Here is a 19,381-nt window from a genome sequence, read left to right on the forward strand (position 1 = left end):
GTCTGCAAAGCTATGGAGAGGATCATAATGGAGCTCATAAACAAAGATATAGGGGACATGCAGACATTGGACCCGTCCCAGTTTGGCTTGGTCAAGGGCAGATCATGCCTTTTGAACTTGGTCGACTTCTTCAAAACAGTCACTAAGGCCATTGATGAGGAAAGGCAGTCCATACAGCCTACCTTGACCTTGCAAAGGCTTCGACACAATACCCCACTCGGGTATTGTAGAAAAACCTACCAACTTAAATGTGAACCCATATGTCACAAGATGGGTTGCAAACTGGCTTAAGGACAGGACCCACAGGGTTAGAGTTGCTGGCGCTATGTCAGACTCCAAGCCGGTCACAAGTGGTGTCCCACAGGGCTTGGTCCTTGGCCCCCTATTGTTCGTCATCTACTTCTCAGAAGTACAGGCCAACATGGGAGGACTTTGGCTGACAAAGTTTGCAGATGACTGCAAACTGGGCGCCATAGAGGACAGTGCATCAGACACGGATATACTTCAGAAGGGACTCACGGAAACTGATAGCTGGTGCCAGAGCCATGGCCTGAAGTTAAATGCCAAAACATGTATAGTCATACCCTTCGGGAAGAGCAAGGTAACCCCAAGCTACCATATAGGTGGCAATCCTCTAAGCACAGAGGAGGTTATCATGGACCTGGGGACCCAGGTTGACAGTGGCCTTTCTTCTGACACTCACGTTGCTAAAGTGGTTAGAAAGACCTTCTACATTGCCCACCTGATCATGAAGGGATTCACATCCAGATCTAGTGAGGTCATTGTTCCCCTGTACTCTTCACTTATCAGACCAATGATCGAGTACAATGCCCCATTCGGGATGTATCTCACCCGACATCTGCAGCAATTAGAGAGACCTCAAAAGTCCCCCACCAAAAGGATAAAGGGACTCCAACATCTGTCATATGCTGCCAGATTGAAGACACTCCAGCTCTATTCAGTCACATACCGTCTGCTCAGAGGTGACATGTGCCTGACATGCAAGGCCATGTCCAACCAGGAAGTAATGGACATGCTCCACCTCAAAATCTCTGAATCCACCAGAACCACTAGGGCAAGTGACTTAAACCTTAGCAGGGATATAAGTAGGACATGTTGGAGGGATAGATTTATCACTCAGAGACTCCCTATGCTGTGGAATACAATCCCGGTCCATGTGAGGCAGAGCACCTCACTGGCTCTGTTCAAGAGGAATCTTGTCCTGTGGCTGGGAGATCATAGGTTTACCCCGGGGATCGTCTCTGTGTCACTGCTGGACAGAGGCACAACAAACTAATGGGCACAGTATTGTTTCCATATAAGGGGTGGTGTAAGCCACAAAACTCTGGGCTAGGCTTATAACTGCCTTAGGGCAGATAGCCTAGTATAAACCTATGAACCTATCTGACCATGTTGCATTATGTTCAGATATGAACTACTTACAACAGCCTCATCCAACATCAGTAGAGTATTCCACAACATAGGTGTACATTGGCAAACACTACCGATGTGCCCTAGGCCATGTCTAATGCTAGTCAGAGAGTGTGTTTGTCCGACACATTGTAAGTGTAGTTTGCCATGACATATGTCTTGTTTAGTATACTGTGCCTCTGTCTACCTGTGACATAACATTGATACCCAGGGTAAACCTACCATCTCCCATCCACTCATTAAGATTCCTGTTGAGGAGAATCAATGAGTGACTCTATGGATAACCTGTACTGGTAGTTTACTCATGCGTGGGGTGGCTTCTGTGTTATGGATAATGCAGTACAGCTTGTCCTATGTATGTCAGTGCTGGGGTTCAGGTCCCTCATGTGCATAGCTCACTGCCATTCAGATTGTACAAGGTGCAGCATGTTCATTGATTCCAGCTTGGACATGGCTTTCTACATCAGGCACAGCTTGCGTCTGGGTGGCCAGCATGGCAGTGTGTGGAGTTGCACTCTGTTTAATCAGGCAACACATTACATGTGTTCAAGCTCTTTGATACTCCTGGTGAGGTACTGTTGTGGACTTTACAGTTGATGGAGGTGTCTGCTGAGGTACACCCCACAGGGGCTGTTGTGGTCATTTGTAACACTGATGAAGGATAACTGCAGAACCACAATGACCTCCCCTTATCTAGATGTCATAACCTTCATGATTAGGTTGGTATATTGGATTGTTTCTGTTAACACTACAGCCACATGTTTGTCCAATGCAGGATATCTATCGCCTTGTGTACCCAGGTCTGTCATTACATGTTAAGTATGTAATGGGTTAACACCTATGTGGTAATTGTTGGTCACTTACTGTATATCCACAGAGGTTGACTATACAGTTTTCTCCATTTAACATGCTGACATGGCTATGGCACCGGTTGTCTGTTTCTATGTGGCCCTTTTGTGGGATGCTTGTGTCAGCTGGAGTGTCAGATATGTTAGGCGGTTTGTAGTCCTCTGCAAACATGTTCAGGCACAGTCCTTACATGTTGGCCTGTACCTATGGGGCATATATACCAGACGGGGAAGGTCCCATGACCAAGCTTTGTGGGATACCTGTTATATGTGGTTTGTAGTCTGACATGGCTGCAGCATGTCTGACCATGTCAGTTCTGTCGTTAGTCTGGTTTGCAACCCCTCTAGTGACATTGGGGTGTATATATAAGCTGGTGAGCATATCTATATTGAACACATAGGGTATTGTATGGAAGGCTTTGCAAGGTCCAGCTACACTGTGTGGACCACATTGCCCTCATCAGTGACCTCAATTACTGTTACAACTGAGTCACACATGTTTAGGGGCGGGGTCTGCACTTCATAAACCCACACTGGGTAGGGTCTGGTGTCAATAGATCCCCAATATCGTTATGTCTGCGGTACATGCTGATCCTTTCCATAGCTGTGCAGACCAAGCTTCTCAGGATTCTGTGGTGGTTGTTTTTAGTATCCATTCAGGCGACACCTTTCTTGAGAACAACCACTGTTGTTGTACACTGCTCTTTGGGTACATATCCTGTGGTAAGGCTGACATAATGTCAGGAAGGCAGCAGTCTGCTGGGAAAGATATTTTGCATTATGAGGGGGGGGGTTTGCACTGCACCTGTCAGGATGTATGTTGGCAATACGTGTGTGTGTTTGGTATGTTGTTTGTAATATTTGTGTGATCCAGAGCATATCTGGGAATTCACAACACGCTTACTACCATCAGTTGCAGCAGTCTTGGGGTTATCCTTAGTGTCCTGTACAATTTGTATCATAATAGGTTCATAGGTTCATACTAGGCTATTCACCCTAGGGCATTTGTAAGCCTAGCCACAGTGTGTGTGGCTTTTGCCACCCTTGCTATGTGAATATTATGGCCATTTATGATTTACTTAGCTGTGCCTCTGTCTGGACATGACACAGTAAAGACCCCCAGTCTACATCTACAATTATCCATCCATTTTGCTAACTTCCTGTTGAAGAGTGTCAGTGAGGGGCTCTGCCTAACATGTAGTGGTATTCTGTTCCAGGGTGTGGAGAGACTCAGGGTTAGGTATCTGTCCCTCCAGCACATCCTATTTGATTATGTGTTAAGGTTGACATCTCTGACTCACACAGCTCTGATGGCTTTGAGTTTTCTGGGGTGGAGCATGTCCATTACTTCTGTGTTGGACATGGACTTGTACAACAGACATACAATGCCTCTGTGTAGGCAGTATGTGACTGCATTCAGCTGTGGTGTCTACAGCCAGGCAGCATATGAGATATATTTGAGACCCTTTCTGACTCTTGATGAGGTACCTTTGAGGTCTTTCTAACTGCTGCAGGTGCCAGGTAATGTACATCCCAAATGAGGCATTGTATTACAATATGGTCTGATAGGGGAACAGTATAGGGGCACAATGACCTTTGTTGATGTAGATGTGAATCCTTTCATGATACAGTGTCCAATATAGACAGTCTTCCTAGACAAATTGGCGATGTGACTGTCACATAACAGGTGACTGTCCACTTGTGTCACTAGGTCCCTGATTACTCCTTCCACACATAATGGTTTACCACCTATGTGGTAATTTGTGTGTACCTTGTTTTGTATTTGGTGGTACATTCATACTGTCCACTGTCTTCAGGACAGTGGGGTGGGGTTCCTGTATGTGGAAGTGTGGTCTGTAGCATGCTACAGACTGTACAGCAGTCTTGCCTACGGTTAGTTGCACATGGGTGGACTGCAATGACATAAGCATTGTCAGTTAACTGGACATATGGGTATCTGTGCTGAATATGGATACTCACCCTCCGTTTATGTTTTGTTACAGGTTTTGTAGCCATAACACAGGATATGTGGTATTACCTGGAAGTGCTGGTGTGCTGTCACGAGGCTTGCAGCAGGTTTCTATCACTGGACAGACATCGATGTTCTCCATACTGGGGAGGGCCTCAGGAGCATGCATATTGAGGTTTACACATCTGGCATTGATCAGCATTACCCTTCTGTTTCTTTCCAGTTTTGTTTTCTATGGTGGTGGGTTGGTCTTTTCGGCCTTGCCTACGAAAGGATCTCTGTAGGTTGCAAAAGCCTTAGGCAATATTCAGACGCTCATGGGTAACAGGTGCAAGCCATCCCTGGAACAGCAGCATGTCTCACTATGGAGTCACCTATTACAACTGTATCAGGCATGTTGTTTCTCCTTCTGTCCTGTGGCTGTTTGGCACACCAGCTTTGTGTACTATGTGTTACATGTGCTATGTCTGGAGGTTGTTTTATTGGGTGCCTGCTTTGGAGGCTTGTGTTGGTGTTGTGTGTTTGTAATTAGGGCCTCTGGGAATGTTTTTGTGTTTATGTGTTTGGTTTACAGTCGTTGTAGGTCTATGTGGGACTGGGTTTGTGGTGTATGTGGTTACCTTGTCCTCCTGACTAGTTTTGACAGTACTGATCTGGGGGTGCTCAGGCTCTGGTTTGGCTACCTGGTTGCATCTATCACATACATTTGTATTTATTGGGGTGAGTTGTTGTTGTGTGTGTACTTGGGACAGGTGTCACATTGCCACTGGATTCACAGATTGTACTTGTTTTGCCTGGCCTTAGTGGATTGTATGTGTGGACACATTTTATTGCCATACTAGTGATCACTGATTACTTCACCTTTTATGTTTGATCTGTCATGTGGTAGCTTCCTCATTCTCTTCAATGGTTTAGTAATTGCTGGAGTCCAGCATGCCAGATGCCTGGGTGTATGGCATTGTGTCTTGTTGTTTGTGATTGCAGACTCCAAGCACTCTTGGCTGTGTTCATGGTATGCCTGTATAACATGTTCTGCAGTGTGTCCCATATTCTGGACCTGCACAGGGCTTTTCATGGATTCCACATTGGTTTGTAGGGGTGCAAGCTATGCTTTATACATGTGTTTCACTGTGGTAATTTGGCCAGGGACTGGGGTTAGGATGTGTAACTACAGTGTGATTACTCTATGGTCTGGTCTTACCAGTGAGGGATACACTTCTCATCTTGACATCCAGTACACATATTTCTGATTATCACATCCAGTATGCTTACCCCTCTTGTGGAAGTGTTACATTTTGCATGTCCATTTTGTTTGATGGATTCTGGGAAATTGTCTACACTTGTGTCAGTGCTAGTATAATACAAAGAGTATAGTGACAAACATCTCAAAAGCTGACTTCACACTTCTTCGGACTGAGATGGTATCCATTAAGCCCACTGGGCCAGTGGAAACCACAACACACATTGGTGACTCCTTCACAGACGCTTTCTACGGACATCTCTGAGAAAGCATGGACCATGCAATCACAAATAAAAACAAGACCCTCTCCACCAAGGGAAAGTGGCCTGTCTGGTGGACCCCAGCCATAAACAAACTGTATAACAGATAAAGGATACTAATGCAAGACAGAGCTACATCTCCTAAAGGGAAGGCAGCTGTGATCAGCACTAGTAAAAAGCTACATTCTCTCATAAAGACATCCAAGGTCAACTTGGAGACATAAATCACCAAAGACAATGAAGATAACCACACTGCCTTCTTCAGTTATGTCAGAAACCTGGGTGGGACCCCTCAGATATGCTCAGAGTTGGTACACAACAACATATATTTCAGTGACCTGACAGATATTGGCAACATTCTGGCAGACAGGTTCAGTGCAATTTACTCCCTCCCTCACCCCCAAAAGAAGATAGTTATCACAGCTGAATGTAACCTCACTGTCATCTCGGATGTCCATGTGAGAGCCGCACTCAGCAAAGACAAGTACACAGCATCAATGGGACCTGGTGGTATCCCCAGTTGCATGCTATGTGAACTCCAGAAGGAGCTAAACCCATATATTCAAATGCTATTTAACCTTAGCCTTGCTACAGGATATGTACCTGAACACTGGCATACAGCAACAGTGGTCCCACTCCACAAAGGGATGCCTCCACAGACCCTGGCAACTACCACCACACAAGCTTAACCAGCCTTGTCTGCAAAGCTATGGGAAGAGTCATTATGGAGCTCTTAAACAGAGACATTGCTGACCTACAGACCCTTGATCCCACCCAGTTCAGCTTTGTACTGGGCAGATCCTGCCTTTTGCACCTAGTTGACTATTTTGAAACTGTCAGTAGGGCCATTGATGAGGGCTACGCGGTCCACACAGCCTACCTGCGCTTGGCTAAGGCCTTTGACACAATACCCCACTCAGGCATCATAGACAAGCTCAACAGCTGAAATATAACACCATAAGTCACAGGATAGGTTGCAAAATGGCTAAGAAACAGGACCCATAAAGTCGACATTGCAGGTGCCTTGTCAGATTCAAAGCCAGTCACAAGTGGTATCCCACAAGGATCTGTCCTGGGACCCCTCTTATTTGGCATTTACTTTTCAGATGTGAAAGCAAACATGGGAGGGTTGTGGCTGACAAAGTTTGCAGATGACTGCAACCTAGGCACCATAGTGAATACATCAGCCGGCACACACATCCTACAGAATGCCGTCACAAAGACAGATAGCTGGTGCCGGAATCATGGCCTGAAACTGAATGCAACTGATGTGTAGTCATCCCCTTTGGGAGGAACGAAGTACCCACAAATCAATACATAGACAGCAACCCACTGAGCACAGAAAACAAATCAGACACCTGGGGACACATGTAGATAGTGACGTCTCGTTTGACACCCATGTTGCCAAAGTGGTTAGAAAGACTTTCTATCTTGCCCACCTTATCATGAAGGGTTTTCCATCCAGATCAAAGGAGGTCATTGTACCACTATACTTCTCCCTTATCAGGCCCATGATTGAATACAAAGCCCCATTTGGTATGTACCTCACCCAGCACTTGCAACAGCTGGAGAGACCCCAACAGTACCTTACCAAGAAGATCAGGGGTCTACAACACATGTCATATGCTTCCAGACTAAAGGAAATCCAGCTTTATTCAGTAGCATACCGCATACTTACAGGTGACCTATACCTGACATACAAGACCATGTCCAATCAGGATTTGGTGGACATGCTCCACTGCAAGCAATCCAAATCCACCAGAACCGTGAGAGCTAAAGATTTGAACCTCAGCACATACATGTATAGGACATGCTGGACGGACAGAGTCATAACTCAGAGGCTTCTCACACTCTAGCAGAGTATCCCAGTTCATGTTAGACAGAGTCCCTCACTGACTCTCTTCAAGATTAATCTGGACAACTGGATGTGAGATTGTAGGTTTACCCCAGGGGTCCTCCCTGTGTCACTACTAGACAGAGGCACAGTCAAGTTATTCGATTACATAAGGGGGTCATAATGTGTCACTACTAAGTCAGAGGCACAATATTTGGAATCTATTCTGTACACTTATTACCACTATAAGGGGTGGCAATAGCCACATCACTATGGCTAGGCTTATAATTGCACTAGGGCAGATAGCCTAGTAGTAAACTATGAAACTATGAAACTATGGTGTATGTGTCGTTATTGTCAGTCAAGCAATATAATGTGGTTTGGGGGGCTTGATATCTTCCTGTATTCCAACATTTTTTGTCTATTCCTTCTAGCATGTCAAGGGATCAGTTGCTAGTGTCCTCTCCTGCTCAGCTGGTGAACCTGGGAATATTGAGGCAATATTAAAATTGCCTCATGTACACAGACAACCCTCTCCTTCTCCCACAAAACACAAATACATGCAAGAGATGCAACTATATAGCCAAACTGGAGGCTGAGCTCTCTCAACATAGGACTGGCAAGACCAGAGAGGAGGAGAAGGTAACCACACACACCATAAACCCAGTCTCACATAGCACTATCACAACTTCAAATCATACACATAAACACACAAAGACATACTCGGAGGCTCTGATCAGAAATCTACCAAAACAGCAGAGGCCACCAAAGCAGGCACCCAAACAACTGCCTCCACAGGGCACAGCACATGCAACACATAGACCACAGAGTCACTGTGCCAAACAGTCACAGCCCTTAAGGCCAAACACAATGCCAGACACACTCGTCATAGGTGACTCCATAGTCAGACACACTGATGTCCCGCTCACCAGATTGAGTAAGGGGAAGGTCACAGTAAGCTGCCTATCGGGCACTGGAATTCACCACATAATGCAAACACTCAGGTCACTCAACTGCAAGTACAAGTATGACTCAGTCATTGTCCATGCTGCTGTGAACGACCTGAGACGTTCCTCCCTGGACTACATGAAAAGAGACATAGAGGAGCTCTCTGATCATGTAGCCCAGGCAGGTATGACCCTGACCTTGAGCAGTGTCCTACCTTCACCAAGAATGATGCCACAATACAGAGACAAGATGATCAGATGTAATAATTGGCTTAAACTATGGTGTCAGTCAAAGGGGATCCAATGTCTGTGTGCCTGGGATGACATGCTGGACAAGCCACGCTGATTCGCAAGGGACGGCTTGCACCTGTCACCCCTGGGCTTCCGGATTTTGGCTAAGGCTCTTACCACCCCCATTGTGCCTTTTTTAGGCAAGGCTCAGATTCTAAACCTACCACCCTAGAACACAAAAAAGGAAAAAAACTAAGGGTAATGCTGCTCAATGCCAGAAGTCTCAATCTCAAGATGCACGCACTCGAGGCCCTTCTCAGTATGGAGAACATCGATGTCTGTGCTGTGACTGAAACCTGGTTCAAGGCTCCTGACAGCACACCGGCACTATCAGGTGTTACCTCATATCATGCGTTCCGGCCCCAAAATCTGGACAACACCAAGAAAGGAGGGTGGGTGTCCATATTCATCAAGGACATCCTCACCTCAAGGTTGGTGGCAATGCACGATGCATCGGAGACCATCCAGGTGCAATTAACCATAGGCAAGACTGCTCTGCAGTTTGTAGCATGTTACAGGCCACCCTCTCAAACTCAGGAACCTCACACAGCTTTCCTGAAAACACTGGAGGGGATAAATGTATGTCCAAACACCATCATACTGGGTGATTTCAACTATCCAAATATAGACTGGGATCACTACTCAAGCCCCAACACTCTAGCCCAAAGGTTCCTAGAGTTCATAAACTCAAATGCCATGGAACAACTAGTCACCATCCCCACAAGAGGAGACAACATACTAGATCTCATCATCACGAACATGGGGTCACAATGTTCAACACCAGAAGTATACCCATCATTGGTGAGATCAGATCATAAACTAATCTCACTGGAAGTCCACATCCCACCCCCACCCCAGATAAAAAAGACCACAGTGAAGAACTTCTCACTTCTAAAGACTGGTGTGGTCTCTTTCAAGGCCCCCAAGCCAGCAGAAACCATTACCCAAGCCGCTGAATCACTTACAAATGCCTTCTACCAGCACCTCCAGGACTGCATGGATCAGGCAATCCCAAACAAAACAAAGACTCTTTGTACCAAAGGCAAGCGTCCAGTCTGGTGGACCCCAGCCATAAACAAGCTCTACAACAAAAGGAAGGAGCTACTACAAGATAGAGCAAAATCCGTAGAAGGGAAGACACCCCTGCTCATTATAAGTAAAACACTGAGATCTCTCATAAAATCATCCAAGGCAAATTTTGAGAGAAAAATCACTAAGGACTCAAAGACAATCATAAGGCCTTTTTTAGCTATGTTAGAAACCTGGGAGGAAACTCCCAGATATGCTCAGAATTAGTTCAAAATGATGTAAAAATCACTGAACCTACAGACATTGCCAACATACTGGCTGACAGGTTCAGTGCAGATTCCCCAAAAGGAGAGATATCTATACCAGAGGATTGTAGCCCCCCAAACATCTCAAATGCTCAGGTGAGAACTGCTCTATCCAAGGCGAAAAACACAGCATCCATGGGACCAGATGGTGTCCCCGGTTGTGTGCTCCACGAACTCAATGAGGAATTAAACCTCAGGATACGTACCCAAGGAGTGGCGTACGGCAACGGTGGTCCCACTTCACAAAGGAGGTGCCTCCACCAACCCCGGAAACTACTGTCCCATCAGCTTGACAAGCCTGGTCTGCAAAGCTATGGAGAGGATCATAATGGAACTCGTAAATGAAGACATAGGGGACTTGCAGACTTTGGATCCAACCCAGTTTGGCTTTGTCAAGGGCAGATCATGCCTTTTAAACTTGGTTGACCTTTTCGAAACAGTCACCAAGGCCATTGACGAGGGCAAGGCAGTCCACACAGCCTACCTTGACCTGGCAAAGGCTTTCGACACAATACCCCACTCGGGTATCATTGAAAAACTCACCAGCTTAAATGTAAACCCATACATCACAAGATGGGTTGCAAACTGGCTAAGTGACAGAACCCACAGGGTCAGAGTTGCTGGCGCCATGTCAGACTCCAAGCCTGTCACAAGTGGTGTCCCACAGGGCTCAGTCCTGGGCCCACTTTTCTTTGGCATCTACCTTTCAGAAGTACAAGCAGACACAGGAGGATTATGGCTGACAAAGTTTGCAGATGACTGCAAACTGGGAACCATAGTTGAAAACCCATCTGACACAGACATCCTTCAGAAGGGTCTCATAGAAATGGATAACTGGTGCCAGAGCCATGGCCTAAAGTTAAACGCTAAACAATGCATAGTCATACCCTTTGGGAAAAACAAGGTTACCCCTAGTTACCATATAGGTGGCAATCCTCTAAGCACAGAAGAGGTTATCAGGGATCTGGGCACCCAGGTTAACAGTAACCTTTCGTTTGACACACACGTTGCCAAAGTAGTTAGGAAGACCTTCTACATTGCCCACCTGATCATGCAGGGATTCACATCTAGATTAAGGGGGGTCATTGTTCCCCTGTACTCATCACTCATCAGACCAATGATTGAGTACAATGCCCCATTCGGAATGTATCTGACCCGACACCTGCAGCAATTGGAAAGGCCCCAAAAATTCCTCACCAGAAGGATAAAGGGTCTCAAAAATATGTCTTATGCTGCCCGACTGAAGGAACTCCAGCTCTATTCAGTCGCTTACTGTCTGCTCAGAGGTGACCTGTGCCTGACATACAAGGCCATGTCCAACCCGGAATTAATGAACATGCTTCACCTCAAAACCTCTAAATCCATCAGAACTACAAGGGCAAGAGACTTAAACCTCAACACGGCTATTAATAGCACATGCTGGAGGGACAGATTCATCACCCAGAGACTCCCTATGCTGTGGAACAACATCCCGGTACATGTGTGGCAGAGCACCTCACTGGCTTTGTTCAAGGGGAATCTTGACCAATGGATGGGAGATCGCAGGTATACCCCAGGGATAACCTCAGTGTCCCTGCTTGACAGAGGCACAGCAAAATAATGGGCATATTATCCTTCAAACTAAAGGGGTGGCGGAAGCCACAAAACTCTGGGCTAGGCTTATAAATGCCCTAGGGCAGATAGCCTAGTATGAACCTATGAACCTATGAACATAGGCCTGGTGTGGTTCCTGCTATTAGGACAGTGGTCTGCAGCAAGCTATATAGTAGTAGGCAGTTTTAGCCATTGGTATTTGACCATGGCTAATCCATGTTGCTTCTTGTTGTGGTACGAACATGGGGGTGTGGTTATCCATGACATTTATTGCTAGTCACCCTCGTTTTGTAGCTTGTTCCATGTTTTTGCACATGTACATCACTGTATGAGGTGTGACCTGGTAGTGTTAGGGTGCTGATGTGGGCTTTGACCCAGTTTTCTATTACAGCACTGATATCTACATTCTCTATACTGTGTGCGTTTACACTGCACGAATCTTGCTGTTTATACTTCTGGCATTGGGAAGCAATACATCTAGGTTCCTATCCCTTGTGGTACCTATAAAGGTGGGTTTGTGTTTTTGTGGTTTATGATTGGTGAGGGTGGATGTTAGTCAGGGTCCTCAGGTGTGCATATGGTACATGGTGTTACATTACTTAACACATGGCATTCATGCCTCAGGTGGTGCTGCAGGGCTGCCTCTGTCGGATGCACATACTACACTCCCTGTACATGTTTGGAAGCAGGTTGTGTCATGTTAGGCGTCCCTGTTACTATATGAGTGAGTCGGAAGGGGTATCAGTCCCAGTGTTCCTACCGAGCCAGTGTATGTGCTATGCGTTGCCTCTTTGCCAAGGCCAGGGAATACTGGGCACGCCTCCTTCTGCCTACTGGGGCAAGGTCAGGTTGTTCCTCCTCCGAGTCACCCTCTGCCTGTGGTGGCCTTGGCAATGGTGGGGGTATGTTTGGCCCAGCCCTGTGCTGGTCCTGCTGCAGCTGTTTCCGCAGGATCATATTATGTAGCATAGCACATATCATGATCATTTGGGTACATGTAGTTGGTGTGTACTGCAAGGCTCCACCAGATCTGTCCAGACACCGGAACCGTGACTTGAGCAGCCCAAACACACGCTCTATGACATTACGTGTTTGTGCGTGTGCCTCATTATGGCGTTCCTGTTCAGGTGTGTGTGCATTTCTGATGGGTGTCATCAGCCACAGCTCAAGTGCATAACCTGCATCCCCCACTAGGTGTTCGTGTGGGAAGTCCCCACTGGCAAATGATTGGTACAGCTGCGTCAGATGCCAGATGTGGGAATCGTGGTAGCTCCCAGGGCAGCCAGCACACACATTCATTATTAAGCCCTGGGCATCACACACGACCTGGCAGTTGATGGAGGGGAATCCCTTGCGGTTAATATAGGCTCTACCCCGCTCACTGGCTGGTGCTTTGATGCGTATGTGCGTGCAGTCTATTGCACCCAGTACCTCAGGGTATCCCGCTATTTGCTGGAAGAGACGCATATTGCTGGCCAATACCTCACGGGCATTGGGGAAATATACATGATCACCGACATGTGCTGACATGGCATCCAGGAACTGGTGCAGTACCCTGGAGGCTGATACCTGTGATATCCCCATCATATCACCAGTTGGTCTCTGGAAGGTACCTGTTGCTAGTATTCTTAGGCCAACACATACCTTGGTTTCCACTGGGATGGGTTCCCCTCTGTTGGTTCTGTGTGTGAGACGTTGCCTGCACAGCTCAACAATTTGCTGCAGAAGGTCTCTGTCCACTCTGTAGCGCTCTACTATCTCCAGCTCATGTAACCCATGGTAGGTGACCTTGGGCCTGTATACTCTCCTCCTTCTCCTCACTTTGGCATGCTAAATGAAACATATGCACCCTTCATTTGGAGCTGACATAGCTCCGTTGTCAATTTTGCAGAAATGTACTCAGTTGTCAGCTGAGTACATTTCTGCAGCTAACACGTCCGTTACACGGACTGGTTTAGGCTTCTTGGAACGCTCAAATACCTCATTTGCATATCTTTGAGCTGCAAATGAGGTATTGAGCATTTCCACGCCCAGTCCGTGTAAGAGACGTGTTAGCTGTCTCTTACATGGAGGTTTGGGCTGTTCCTGGATCGGGAGGCTTACACGGAGGCTCGCACTACTCTTAAACTCCGTGTAAGCCTTCGTGAATCCTGCCCAGGTTCTATCCAAATAACTACTACAGTTTATATGCTGGTTTCTTTTTCAGACATTATGATTACAGAGTATTTGAGTTTACTTGTTTGAATGTTTATAAGACTAGGATCTTGAGCCATCTAGTTTAGTTTTATTGGTTTTATTATATAGCTAGTTTTATTGGTTGTGCATTAATAGGTTTCTTGCTTTCAAATAGTAATTGTTGCTGTTGCCATGTGGTGAGAACCCCAATGAAAACAGAACCCATAACGGGCATCAATAAAAACTTCCACAGGTAAATAACTGAAGAGTTCTAATTAGCAGAATTTAGTAGTTGTATAGTGCTGGTTTAAGGAGGAAAAAGTCTTGATTTCCGAGGAAGATATCACGGGAATGAGTTTTGTGATGACAGGCTGCATCAAGATGCTACTCACAGTCTGTAAGCCATCTTGCTTCCCCCTACTACTTAATATTTCTGTTTAGATTAATTCTTAATTATGTTATGTGCAATTTTATGTCTTCTAATGGTCACTGTGTTTCAAAATACAAGTCTCATATCTACTTTGTCACTGTTGAAAGTTTATCTAAGTACTAATCAACTGCTATACCACTCTCTCATTTAAACATATCTATCTGCAGTACTTTCTCTCTTTGTACCTCAACTTGACCTTTGGCATCAAATCAAAATACACAATTTTATTAATTAAAGATGTCTGCTATTGTATTTTAATGTAAGTTATGTCTGTCCAATGCCTGTCAATATATGTTGATTGCAGTGCTGCAGGATTTGACTTATGTTCATGCATTTTATTGAAAGTTATATTAATGTATGACATTGTATGATTTTTGTAAGGAATTTCTCTTTCCAGGTCTCTGATGAAAAGAGCTTTTTGCCCAATCAGACTTTAGTCAGAAATGGAAATAAATAAATAACTTATGTGTATAGTGCATGTACAAAACAGTAAACAGAATGTGCAGGCACTGCTTTCAATCAGTTATCTCACATAAAAGGTTCATATATGTACAGAGTTTCAGGTTCTCAGATTTATAAAGGCACTCCGCTGCTTGCTGTGCAGTAAATTCTATAGCTCAATGAGCAAACAGATGCCATATCTGTTTTTATTATGTATTTTCAGGGCTCCCATTGCAGTCATTATGATAATGAACCAATTCAGAACAACTGTCTCTGAATCATGCATTTTCTACAATGTGAACATTAGCAAAGCTGTGTCCTGAGGCTTTTTCAAAATAGAGCAGCTACATGAATGCCTACAAAATGCAAAGTGCATGCATGGGCACTGGGCAGGTCAATGACCACAGCAGGAATGTGGGAAAAGTAGTGTATTATTATTATGGCCAGCAGAATTGATAAATTGCAGAAATGGAACCATATCTACATACTGCTACTGTGTTAGTGTTACACTCCTTACCTATCATAGTTCATAGCATAACACCATCCTACTATGGTATGTATTTTTGTACTATGCTATGGCTGCACCATGACATGTCATGCAAACTGAGTGTTCACTGTTGCGTGTCACATGTTGTCACCAGCACCATGCATTGATACAGTAATAGCTAACATATTGCCTAGGACTGTGACTTGATAAATGGCTATGACGTTTGAAGGTACTGAGGGTGGCAGGCCTCCCAAGTGATGCTTTAAGTCAGCTACGTGTTTCTGTACCGTATGTGCATTAACTACTAGGAGTGTCGGCTGGGGGACCATTACACATCTCTCCAGTATAAAGCGGATGCCTGGCACAGCTTTGCCAGGAAGGAGACTGCTGCTTCTGGCATCTACTGCTCTGGTGAGCAGTGCAAGCATCACTACAGATACTACAGGAGGCATCATCAGGACCTTCTATACCAGTGGGAAGAAGAGGTCAAACTGAGTGCTCCAAAAATGTACAGTAAGTATGCAGGACAGGTCACTGCACTGTTATTTTGCATATAGTCAAAAGTACCCTTGCAGGGCATTTCAGTTATATTATCTTATCGTTTTTCATCTCTGGAGCAGCTTGCAGATAACAGAATCCTATATGGGAGAAGGATGGAGCATCTCTCCAGGTGCAGGAGTGTGTATGACTACTGTCATCCTATGGATAAGTTCTGTTAATCATAGCAAAAGTATATTCCCCACTGCTATAGAGGTAATTAACACCCATAGTTGCACCACTACATACTGCTTGACATAACCCCTTCTGTATTCTGGAATGATGCCCCACATGCCCACAGGGCACATGTATGGAATACACATATTCCCTGTATGCAAACATATGCCAAGCTCAACATGCTCATATGTCACATGATGCCAAACATGCTGTTGACCCACTACCATGCTGTAGATATTGTCACAGAGCAGGGAGGTTCTACACCATTCTGCATACTGATTTTGTCAAAGTGGCTATGAATTAACTCCTGAATGCCCAAGCATGTGTTACCTTTAACTGGCATGTCCATGGCATTTATAAAATACAACTTTGTTCCATAGTACTTAGCTTATATCACAGTGGTTTTCTACCATATGCTTATAGCTCCCTGTGTTACCACCAGTATCTCATCTGTCATTGGTATGGTATACTGGCACAGTATATCTGTTGATCTGCATAATTAGAAACACTGTCCATGGCCACATGGCCTTTTTCCTACCCTATACTGATAGTAGCGTTATAAATCCCACCACAAGGAAATCAGTACTGTGCTACTGCACCCTTGTGTGCACATTTCCAGTAGGAACATATAACATTATGCACATTTTCTAGTAGTAACATATAACATTTTACACTGCATCATCATTATAGCATCTAGTATACCTAGAAGCTGTTTAGTCCACCTGTAGGCACTTGAAGGGCAGCTAATTAGATGCAGACATGATAGTAATTTATTTTCTATTTTTCTCTTTCTTTGTCACTATCCTTCCTCTATATGTTTATTTGATGACTGTTGTTTCCTCCATTTATGTTATTATTTTATACAATCTCAGCCACAGCTGTGCTTGTGGTGTGGCAGTGGTCTCCATGCCATCATCCCACACTGCCATCTTCTGTCAGTACGCCTTCTGCTTCCAGGCCCACCTTTCTGATAGTTGCTAGAGGTCATGTGATAGGAGTAACCTGGAGGTGTCCTTGGGGGGTCTCTGGCAGTCAAACCCCACAGGCAGATGTTGCTGCTCCCTCTAATGATGGTGCAGTGGTGCAGAGGTAGCATTGTCACCTCACAGCAAGAGGTTCTCCGGTTTGATTTTTGGCTGGAGTGCCTTCTGTGTAGAGTCTGCATGTCCTCCCTGTATTCATGTGGGTTTCCTCTAGGTGCTCCAGTTTCCTTCCATGTTTCAAAGACATACATCTGGAATGTTTCTCCCTGGGCCTCTGCTGAGAATTGACTTCATTCCAAGTCAGACTTTCCCAGTTAACAAATGTTAAATAATAAAATAATTAAAAAAAAAAACACTGAAATTTATCATGTATAGCAGTTCACAGCAGATCTTATAGCATTGCAAATTTGCACTTTTGGACACACATATTCACATGCTGCTAGAGATGTCTGTAACTTCATGCACAAATATTTCTGTCTTCACTGTTACTGTCATTTACATGAGAGGATTTCTTAATTAGCTAATAGGCCAGGCGCTAAATGTCTCCATCTTAAGTGATAATTACCTTCAAGATATGTTGTGCAACTTGGCATCACCACAATAGCCCTTGCATAGCCACTTTAGGCATGTTTCTGAATTGCATTTGTTTGACTTTTACTGGTCACACAGAACAAAGCTGACTTCCCAAAGATTGTAAAGTTTACACTAGAAACAAACAATGCTGCTAGCACATTTATAAGCATAAAAATAAATCCTGCACCTACACACACACACACACACACACACACACACACACACACACACACACACACACACACACACACACACACGCACACGCACATGCACACACATACACACCAATGATATTATAGAAGTACAGTATAGGTACACCATGGCAATGCTGACTATGCACTGCTATTATTAATATTTCATATGTTGTACAATTTTTGTGTTATTCCAAATCCTATTGTACACATTCTTAATATGCATACTATCCCCTTATCAACATGAAATAATGCAATATCATCTATGAACAGCACTACTTTATTAACAGTATATGTATTCGCTACATTTATATTATTCCTAAACAAATTACATTACATAACTGGTGGACACAGCTGGCATAATGGTTAAGGACTTTGCATCCAACATATAAGGTACAATGGTCGATCCCGACGTCTGGCCAATGTGTGGAATTTGCATGTTCTCCCTGTGTGTTTTTGGGGTTTCTCCCACCTCCCAAAACATGCTATGTGTTTCCACTTCAAACTCACCCAACAATGGAGTTGTGGGCAGCAGCACAGACTCTAGGTGGTGCCTATCAGGGGAAGAGTTGCATAGAGCAACTGCTTTGGACATCATCTGTGTGCTTGGGTTTTCTATTGCCTTTAGATGATTTGTTCATGTTGACTAGCGTTACCCAAAAAATGGGCAAGGGTATTTGCCAGTGATAAATGGCTTGAGGACCCAACCGGCACCAAGGGCCTATGCTATCAGTGGGAGGGGTTTATGTGTCCTTACTGGCCAGTGTGTGTGTGCCCACCATGAAGCACAGCAGCCTTGGGTCAACAAGCTACTGGCTGGCTAGTGTCCATTTGCCTAACTTGGTTTACCTGGGATAGCTCTGTTGAGTGAAAGCTGGACATAAAACTAATCAACCTGCCAAACATGAATGAAGAATTCATATAATATAACTGGACTGAAACCACAAATGTATTGAATATCCCAAATTTATTAATTCATTAATAAATTTAGGATACTTAAAAAGCATTAATAAATTTAGGATACTCAATCCATTCGTGGTTCTACTGCACTTATATTAGATGGTTTTGTTTTCATTGGTAGACTGGATTTAACAGTAGCTCACTCTTTTGTGACATCGATGAACTAAGGAATGCTATAGGTTTACTGACAGGGCACAGCTTGGAAGTGGATAGCATTATGGGAAGGAGGAGGTTGGACATCCTCTGTATTCAAGAAACAAGGCAGAAGTGAAGAGCATATACCGGAACCCTGCCATTTGGCCACATCCTCATGAATGAACCAATGGATGCCACCTAAGCTACTAATGCCCTCAAAAGAACTGTCTGCTCCAGGTCACTATATATCAAGTCACTCTTTATATATTGCATGATGTCCCACAGTCCTCCCACTGGCTGAAGTTCCTCACTTAGGCTATGCAACACACTCAGCATGTCTGACACAATGTGAGCAGTGGCCAACTGTGCCTGGATCACTGAACTGCACATCTGCTGATTGTTGCTGAGGGTGACATCCACGATTGAGTAGTCTAGTGTTATGGTGGCAATTTCTACTCACGCACCTCTCCCTTATGCAGGGTGTGTGCACCACAAAGGCAATGCAGACCTCTGATACCATCATTGATGGTAACACCCATATAGCA

The sequence above is a fragment of the Protopterus annectens genome, chromosome 3.part0 (genome assembly GCF_019279795.1).
Source record: "Protopterus annectens isolate FY-2018-M chromosome 3.part0, PAN1.0, whole genome shotgun sequence".
NCBI classification, from domain to species: Eukaryota; Metazoa; Chordata; order Ceratodontiformes; family Protopteridae; genus Protopterus; species Protopterus annectens.